Genomic DNA, 9,035 nt, shown 5'->3' with positions numbered 1-9,035 from the left:
GGCCACTGTCAGACGCCAGGATACTGGGCTAGATGGACCTTTGGTCTGACCCAGTATGGCCATTCTTATGTATGTTCTTTGCATTGATTTAAAATGCTCATACATGAATCATGTCATTTCAGATCCAATGAAATGATTTGTGCAACCTGAAATAAAAATTGTTGACTCTTGATTTACCCAATTTTTTTCTGAATTTTTGGTTCAACCTGAACCAAGCTTTTCTTCTTTTTTTGAACTGCAGGGAACAGAAAAATCAGTTATTGTCCCAACTCTACGTGAGAAGAAAAACAAGGGGGAAATTCAATTTAAACAGCATAAGCCACAGATGAACCATGCAATAGAAATGCTTTGTGTACCCATAAGAAAAGCCTTTGTCACCTTGGAGCATGCTATTTTGTCCTTAATGTGGTCTCTTGCATACATTTGAGCTTTAAAAGTAAATTCCCTTTCCGGTTTCATTTAAATGAATGGATGTCAGTTCAGTGTCTCTTATCTTTACATTTGACAGTTACTCTGTTCTTAGTCTAGTTTCATTTGTGCTCATTCCTGTACCTTTCCTCTACTGAAATAAAAGTCCTTGTCAACAGGAAAATTGTGTATGAGGAATGGATGACCTAGAGCACAGGTTCCTCAAATTCGAGTGTTGTCTACCTCTTCTCCCAGCTGCAATTACAAGTACAAAGTCCTATGCCTTCAATTCACAAAATCCCTGTGGGCAGCTTAAATTGGCTAGTTGTCAAATACTACATAAGTACTGTAGTCTTCATCACTTTTATAATTGGATTGAAATGGGAGAGCTGGTATCTTGTGTTAAAAAATATCACTCTAGCCTACCCCATTGGTTTCAAAGGCATAAGTGGGAACTGGGCACCACCCAACTAACTGCCACTGCTCCCTGAAAAAATTCCCCTAACTTCAGCTGTTACAAATTGCAAGACTGATTTATGGAGCTATGATTACCAACAACTGAGGTCAGAAAAGACAAGTCACCTTTCTGCAGCCCATTAACAGTTCCAGCAGAGATAATGGTACATTGCAGTATTGCTGGAAGCTTAGGTCACCTCATAAAAGCATAAGATTAAGACCATAAGAACTGCCTGTCAGGAATCAGGGCCTGCGGCAGAGCCACTCTCCAGGCAACTTAATGAGTGCAGCTGTCCTGTAGTAGGCAGCCTGACTGGTACACTGTCTGACTGGTGAGAAGAGTCAGCAAACCAGCTCTAAGCCCAGCAGAAGGCAATATCTGCGATAGCTCTTGCTTATTCTCAGCCTTGCTCGACTCCAAATAACCCAGCTCTGACATCGTACCCCTGGTTTCGCCTCTGACCCCAGGCTCCTATTCATGGCTACCAACTCTTGCTCCAGTCATTAGAGCTGACCACCCATGTGATGGTTTTTGACGCTGCCCTACTGAATCAGATCAGTGGTCCATCTAATACAGTCCTCTAACTGTGGACAGACAGCTTACTCACAGAAAGATGAGAAATCTTGCCATGGACAAAGAACAAAAGGCAGTTTTCTAACCCCAGTCAAAGGCTGCATTACTGCTTTTATATCACTTCCAATACTTCATTAAACATATAACAGAACCAACTTACCCATGTAAATAATTTTGTAAAGTTCAGTAGCTCTAGGCTTGTGATACTAAGTTTTACAGGCTGACTTGTTTTTAGTTGAGTTCAGATTTTATCTAATGTTTCCCTATTTTGAGGGTAAATGAGAATACCTGGTCTGACACACTGCTTTTATAGCCTCCTTTACGACAATCCCTCAAAGGATATCTGAAAGTCTAACCTACACCCACTGGTTCTCCTGTCTCTGTTGCTTGGCAAAATTGCTCCAAATTCTGAGGCTTCTGTATTTTCCTTCACAGAAACTGCTTCAGCATGTCAGGAACTTCAAGTGTCAGTGAAAGGGTGTCTTACTTATATTTGTGATTAAGAGGAAGGGCTACTTAAAAGCTGTGCCACTTAAAAAGCAAAAGTTGAGGAAAGGAAATACCCTCTGTTCACTTTAATTTGCTCCTTTGTTCCTTTTTGTTTAGTGCCTCTTTAACCTGTCAGACTGCAATGTACAAATTCAGTAAGACTGCCACTACTACTGCAATGTGCCAGCGGAATACAGTTGGGGATGGCGCTCAGTCTAATGGTGCTACTCTCCGTATAGTCTACTTCACTTCCTATAGCTCATTCTGTCTTTGACTGTGGCATGCAGGTCAGACACAAGGATGACTGAGGCCTTGCTTTAGTATTAACTCCTTAGTTCTACTGCTCACACAATAGTTAAATCTTGAGGTCACTGCATGTAAACCTCACTGAGTTGCGGACACCTCAGTTTTGGCTGTCATGATGTTAAGAGTCAGATCCTTGGCTGGTGTAAATTGGCAAAGTGTTAACTCTAAAGCTCTTCACCCTCCCCCCAGTGGCTGTTGCTCTTACTCAAAATACACATGCTCTTCAGGGTTCAAGACAGACCACACAGCAGACTTGAATAGGGTGCAAAAGTCCAGAATTTGAGAGAGTTCCTGACACACAGCCTAGACAGGGCTCCCTGCAACAGTCTCTTTAGACCCCTTAGCCCAATAGTTCTTTCAGTAGATAAACAAAAGGAAAATTGTCTCAAAAACAGACTGAGTTCTGAACCAGGCCTGCCTGCCTGCCTGCCTGCCTACCTTCCTTCAAAAGGACTCTGGCAGTCAGCCACTTCTGAAGAGATTCTGGGCTGTTTCTTTTCTCAGGGAATAAAGGATAAGTCTATTCTCCTCCCTGGGAAGCCAGTTACTGAGCTCGCCTCCTCCCTTTTTAACTGCCCCTTCGTTACCTGACAGCAAGTGCAGGTGTAGCAGGGCGGGGCTGAGTGGGTGCATAGCCGTTTGTGAAATCTTGCTGGCAGTGAGGGGTTGGTATACCCCATCAAAGGGTGTTTCTGCTGTTCATACCAAAAAATAACTGCAAATACTCAGATAATTAATAATTATACAATACAAAGTAGAATACTTAATATAGTAAGTCACCATTGTTCCCCAATAAAAATTACTCTTGTTTCATATAGCAAGTGACAGGCCAAAGAATGTCACTTCAGGTTCCAGTGATATCATACTTTTGTAGAAAAATTCCTGCTAAAAGCAAGAGCATAGGAGTGCTTCAGGCAGTTTGAATTATACTCTGGCATTAAAATCTCTGAAACAATTCTATAGGAGGTTCAAAATCCTACCCTGTGTCACAGTTTCAGGGTAACTGCACCTGTATACTCCCTCCCTGGTTCCTTAAGGGCATCCACTTAAAGTTTCTGGGTCCCAGCCACCACCTCTTTTGGGCAGGGACCCACATCTCTCTCTCCTTCCTGACCAGTGTTTTAATGCTGCACAGTTGCTGCCTTACACTGTGACATGCCCAGCAGCTTGTCTGCCTAAGAGCTTGTCTGCCTAAGAGCCAGCTCCTGTGCTTTGCTCTACCTCTGAAGGCTATGAACAGTGTATTACCACACAACTCTTTCCATGAAAGCACATTTATTCTTAACATCAAAAGCATTAGAGAGAAAATAAAAGATTCCATGTGCATGCTAAAAGTTTACCAGTGGTCACCCCCACTCAAACATAGGGCACTGGTAGGTGTCAGTCTTTCAAACCCCACAACTGGATTTGCAACCAAGGGAGCAAGTTCATGTCAATTTTTAGACCAGGACCCAGACTCTGGGCTGGATGATTCAGCTGTTTCTTTTTACATGTGGGCCTTTGATCTCCAGCCTCCAGGAACAGTTAATCACCAGTTGATGACCCTCTCCGCAGGGTGTATTTTGAAAAGGCTGAGTTTTTGCTTAACCAGGGTTGTAGCAATTACATTAACCAATCCCCAGGGATTCCCCAGGAAATCTACTAAACACTTACTGTCCCAGAGGGCCATGCCTGTCTGGCACATTTAAATATAGTAATTTGAACACCTTACACTTTCCAGGTCACACATCTGTCAGACCTTGTAAGAAAAATAATCTTCTAATATCAGATTTTAGAGTAACTACTAAAGTGCCAGTTTCCTCATTATTGAAATGTGTAGGACTCAGTGTCTGAATTTGCTCCTAAGCAAACTAGTCCAATGTCAACTGCTGCTACAAATGTTGGCATTTGCTCTTGCACAAAGGACTTCATATATGTGTGTATAGGAACATTTAAAAAAAATCACTTGCACTAAACATGCCAAGAACTGACATAAGAACGGCCAGACCAAAGCTGGATCAGACCAAAGCTCAATCTAGCCCAGTATCCTGTCTTCTGACAGCAGCCAATGCCAGGTGCCCCAGAGGGAATGAACAGAACAGGTAATCATCAAGTGAATCCTACCGTCGGCCATTCCCAGCTTCGATCAAACTGAGGCTGGGGACATCATCCCTGTCCATCCTGCTAATAGCCATTGATGGACCTATCCTCTATGAATTTATCTAGTTCTTTCTTGAACCCTGTTATAGTCTTGGCCTTCACACCATCCTCTGGCAGAGTTCCACAGGTTGACAGTGCATTGTGTGAAAAAATACTTCCTTTTGTTTGTTTTAAACCTGCTGCCTATTAATTTCATTTGGTGCCCCCTAGTTCTTGTGTTATGAGAAGGAGTAAATAACACTTCCTTATTTACTTTCTCCACACTCATCTTGATTTTATACGCCTCTATCATATCCCCCCCTTAGTTGTCTCTTTTAGCTGAAAAGTCTCCATCTTATTAATCTCTCCTCATACGGCAGCTATTCCATACCCCTAATCATCTTTGTTGCCCTTTTCTGAACCTTTTTTGAGATGGGGAGACCACATATGCCCACATCTTGAATACTGTGTGCACACCATGCATTTATATAGAGGCAATATGATATTTTCTGTCTTATCTGTCCCTTTCTTAATGATGACCAACATTGTTTGCTTTTTTGACTGCTGCTGCATATTGAGTGTACGTTTTCAAAAAACTACCCACAATGACTCCAAGATCTCTTTGTTGAGTGGTAACAGCTAATTTAGACCCTATCATTTTATATGTATAGGTGGGATTATGTTTTCCAATGTGCATTACTTTGCATTTATCAACATTGAATTTCATCTGCCATTTTGTTGCCCAGACACCCAATTTTGTGAGATCCTTTTGTCGCTCTTCGCAGTCTGCTTTGGACTTAACTATCTTGAGTAGTTTTGTATTATCTGCAAATTTTGCCACCTCGCTGCTTACCCCTTTTTCCAGATCATTTATTCCTACCCTTTGTTTCCTATATTTTAACCATTACCAATCCATGAGAGGACCTTCCCTCTTATGACATGACAGCTTACTTTGCTTAAGAGCCTTTGGTGAGGGGCCTTGTCAAAGGCTTTCTGAAAATCTAAGTACACTATATCCATTAGATCCCCCTTGTCCACATGCTTGTTGACCCTCTTAAAGAATTCTAGTAGATTGGTGAACCATGATTTCCCTTTACAAAAACCATGTTGACTCTTCCCCAACAAATTATGTTCATCTATGTCTGCTAATTCTCTTCTTTACTATAGTTTCATCCAGTTTGCCCGGTACTGAAGTCAGGCTTACTGGCCTGTAATTGCCGGGATCACCTCTGGAGCCCTTTTTAAACATTGGCATCACATTAGCTATCCTCCAGTCATTTGGTACAGAAACTGATTTAAAATGATAGGTTACAAACCACAGTCAGTAGTTCTGCTATTTCACATTGGAGTTCTTTCAGAACTCTTGGGTGAATACCATCTGGTCCTGGTCACTTATTACTGTTTACTTTATCAGTTTGGTCCAAAACCTCTTCTAATGACACCCTCGCATCCTCAGCTGTGAAGACTGATGCAAAGAATTAATTTTGTTTCTCTGCAATGGCCTTATTGTCCTTGAGTGCTCCTTTAGCATCTCAATTATCCAGTAGTCCCACTGGCTGCTTAGCAGGCTTCCTGCTTCTGATGTACTTTTTTTTTTTTTTTTGCTATTACTTTGAGTCTTTGGCTAGCTGTTCTTCAAATTCTTTTTTGGCCTGCCTAATTATATTTTTTCCCTTCACTTGCCAGAGTTTATGCTCCTTTCTATTTTCCTTACTATGATTTAACTTCCACTTTTTAAAGGATGCTTTTTTGCCTCTCACTGCTTCTTTTACTGTGTTGGTTAGCCATGGTGGCACTTTTTTGGTTCTCTTACTATGTTTTTTTTAATTTGGAGGTATATATTTAAGTTGAGCCTCTATTATGGTGTCTTTAAAAAGTTTCCATGCAGCTTGCAGGGATTTCACTTTTGGCACTGTACCTATTAATTTCTGTTTAACTAACCTCCTCATTTTTGTGTAGTTCCCCTTTCTGAAATTAAATGCTACAGTAGTGGGCTGCTGTGATGTTTTCCCTGCCACAGGGATGTTAAATTTAATTATCGTTGCTATTACCAAGCGGTGCAGCTATATTCACCTCTTGGACAAACCTGTGCACACTGGCCTGTGCTGATCTGGAGAAGCTTGTTTCCTTTGTAGGCCAGCCACTGAAAAGGGCAAGGTACACCACACCACTGCCACCTTAGAGCTCATCAGTAAGCATTTAGAAGGGAACTAGTTCTGCATACTCTGTAAACTTGTTGAATCAGTTTAAACTGATTTTTTTTAAATCTGGAAAATGGTGGAAGCAGATGTAGCAGCTGCAAGTGAGAGAAAAAGATTTCAAACTGCCTGGTAAATGAGCTTGAACCTGGCTGGTGGCAAATTTCTAGGGCATGAAGAGCAAAGAAAACCCTTAAAATCAGTAAATAAATACTACGAATTAAGAGCTTGGTTTTTTAATACAACCTTACTAGTAACTATTTGAACGTCAGTACAAGGTGAGCTTCAGATCAATGAAACTGCTTCCCCATGTGGGGAATTGCTGTTGCAGTCCACAAGCAATCTCTTGAAAGGTAGCATGTTGGAAATAATTTGAATTTTGGAAACTTTAGGATCTGGAAAGTCCGTGGGGAGTTCTCAGAAGTCTTAGAGGAGCAACTGCGAGAAACAAAGCTTCAGTTTAACACATTTCATAATGGAGAAACAAGTACCTAGGAGGATGTGCTCCTTGACTAAGGCGTCAGATAAGCATGCAAAGAAATATACCGAACCCTATAAGAGTGTCATGATGAGAGGGTAAGTGAAGAGTTAACATACCAAAATATGTTATGGCATCAAGACTCAAAAGATAGATGTTGAAAAGGGCTGTCAAGCAATTAAAAAAAAGTAATCGCAATTGAAAAAGTTAACCGCAATTCACCGCATGATTAAAAAAAAAATCATGATTAATTGCACAGTTAATTGCACTGATAAACAATAATAGAATACCATTTATTTAAATATTTTTGATGTTTTCTACATTTTCAAATATATTGATTTCAGTTACACAGAATACAAAGTGTACAGTGCTCACCTTATATTTATTTATGATTACAAGTATTTTTACTGTAAAAACAACAACAACAAAAGAAACAGTATTTTTCAATTCACCTAATAAAGGTACTGTAGCACAATCTCTTTATCATGAAAGTTGAACTTACAAATGTAGAATTATGTACAAAAAACTGCATTAAAAACAAAACAATATAAAATTTTAGAGCCCACTCAGTCCTACTTCTTGTTCAGCCAATCGCTCAGACAAACAAGTTTGTTTATATTTGCAGGAGATAATGCTGCTGCTTCTTGTTTACAATGTCACCTGAAAGTGAGAACAGGTGTTTTCATGGCACTGTGGTAGCCAGCGTCGCAAGATATTTATGTGCCAGATGTGCTAAAGATTCATATGTCCCTTCATGATTCAAGTACCATTCCAAGGGACATGTGTCCATGCCGATGATGGGTTCTGCTTGATAAGGATCCAAAGCATTGCAGACCAGTGCATGTTCATTTTCATTATCTGAGTCAGATGCCACCAGCAGAAGGTTGATTTTCTTTTTTGGTGGTTTGGGTTCTGTAGTTTCTGCATCAGTGTTGCTCTTTTAAGACATCTGAAAGCATGCTCAACCCTCATCCCTCTCCGATTTTGGAAGGCGCTTCAGATTCTTAAACCCTGGGTCGAGTGCTGTAGCTATCGTTAGAAAGCTCACATTGGTACCTTCTTTGTGTTTTGTGAACTCTGCAGTGAAAGTGTTTTTAAAATGAACATGTGCTGGGGGTAAGGCTACATTTGCAGCTGTACTGCGCTGGGAGTTAAACCTGTCTTCGTAGAGCTGTGTAGGGAAAGCGCTGCAGTGTGGCCACACTGACAGATACCAGCGCTGCAGTGTGGCCACATTTGCAGCAGTGTTGGGAGTGGTGCATTATGGGCAGCTATCCCACAGAGCACCTCTTCCCATTCTGGCGCCATGGGTTGTGGGAAGGGGGCGAAGGGTGCGGGTCATTCTGGTTCCTGTCCCAACACCCCGTGATGCATCGTTTCACATCCCAGCAATCCCTGTGTTTCCATCCACATTTGGCGCCATCTTTCCACAGTTTCTGTGCAGCGCGATTCTGTGTTCCGTTTCAGTCTGCGGGAAATGGAGCCCGAACTGCTGAGGAGTATGCTGACGAGTCTCGCCAGCACACCATGTTTGGCAGTTGACCTATTCCTTAAGATCCAAAGTGACAGTGAGGAGTCCGACAATGATAGCGAGTCATGTAATGCGTACGACACGAAATTGCTTGTGGCATTCACGGACATGCTCAACACCGTGGAACGCCGCTTTTGGGGTCGGGAAACGAGCACTGAGTGGTGGGATCACATCGTCATGCAAGTCTGGGATGACGAGCAATGGTTGCAGAACTTTCGGATGAGAAAAGCCACTTTCATGGGACTGTGTGAGGAGCTCGGCCCCACCCTGTGGTGCAAGGACACAAGATTGAGAGCTGCCTGCCAGTGGAGAAGCGGGTGGCTATTGCAATCTGGAAGCAGGCAACTCCAGACAGCTAGCGATTGGTCGCGAACCAGTTTGGAGTGGGAAAGTCAACCACTGGAATCGTGTTGATGCAAGTTTGCAGGGCCATTAATTGCATCCTGCTAAGAAGAACCGTGACTCTGGGGAACGTGC

Source organism: Mauremys mutica, chromosome 8, assembly GCF_020497125.1.
Source record: "Mauremys mutica isolate MM-2020 ecotype Southern chromosome 8, ASM2049712v1, whole genome shotgun sequence".
In the NCBI taxonomy this organism is placed as follows: domain Eukaryota; kingdom Metazoa; phylum Chordata; order Testudines; family Geoemydidae; genus Mauremys; species Mauremys mutica.
This window is presented reverse-complemented; position numbering follows the sequence as displayed.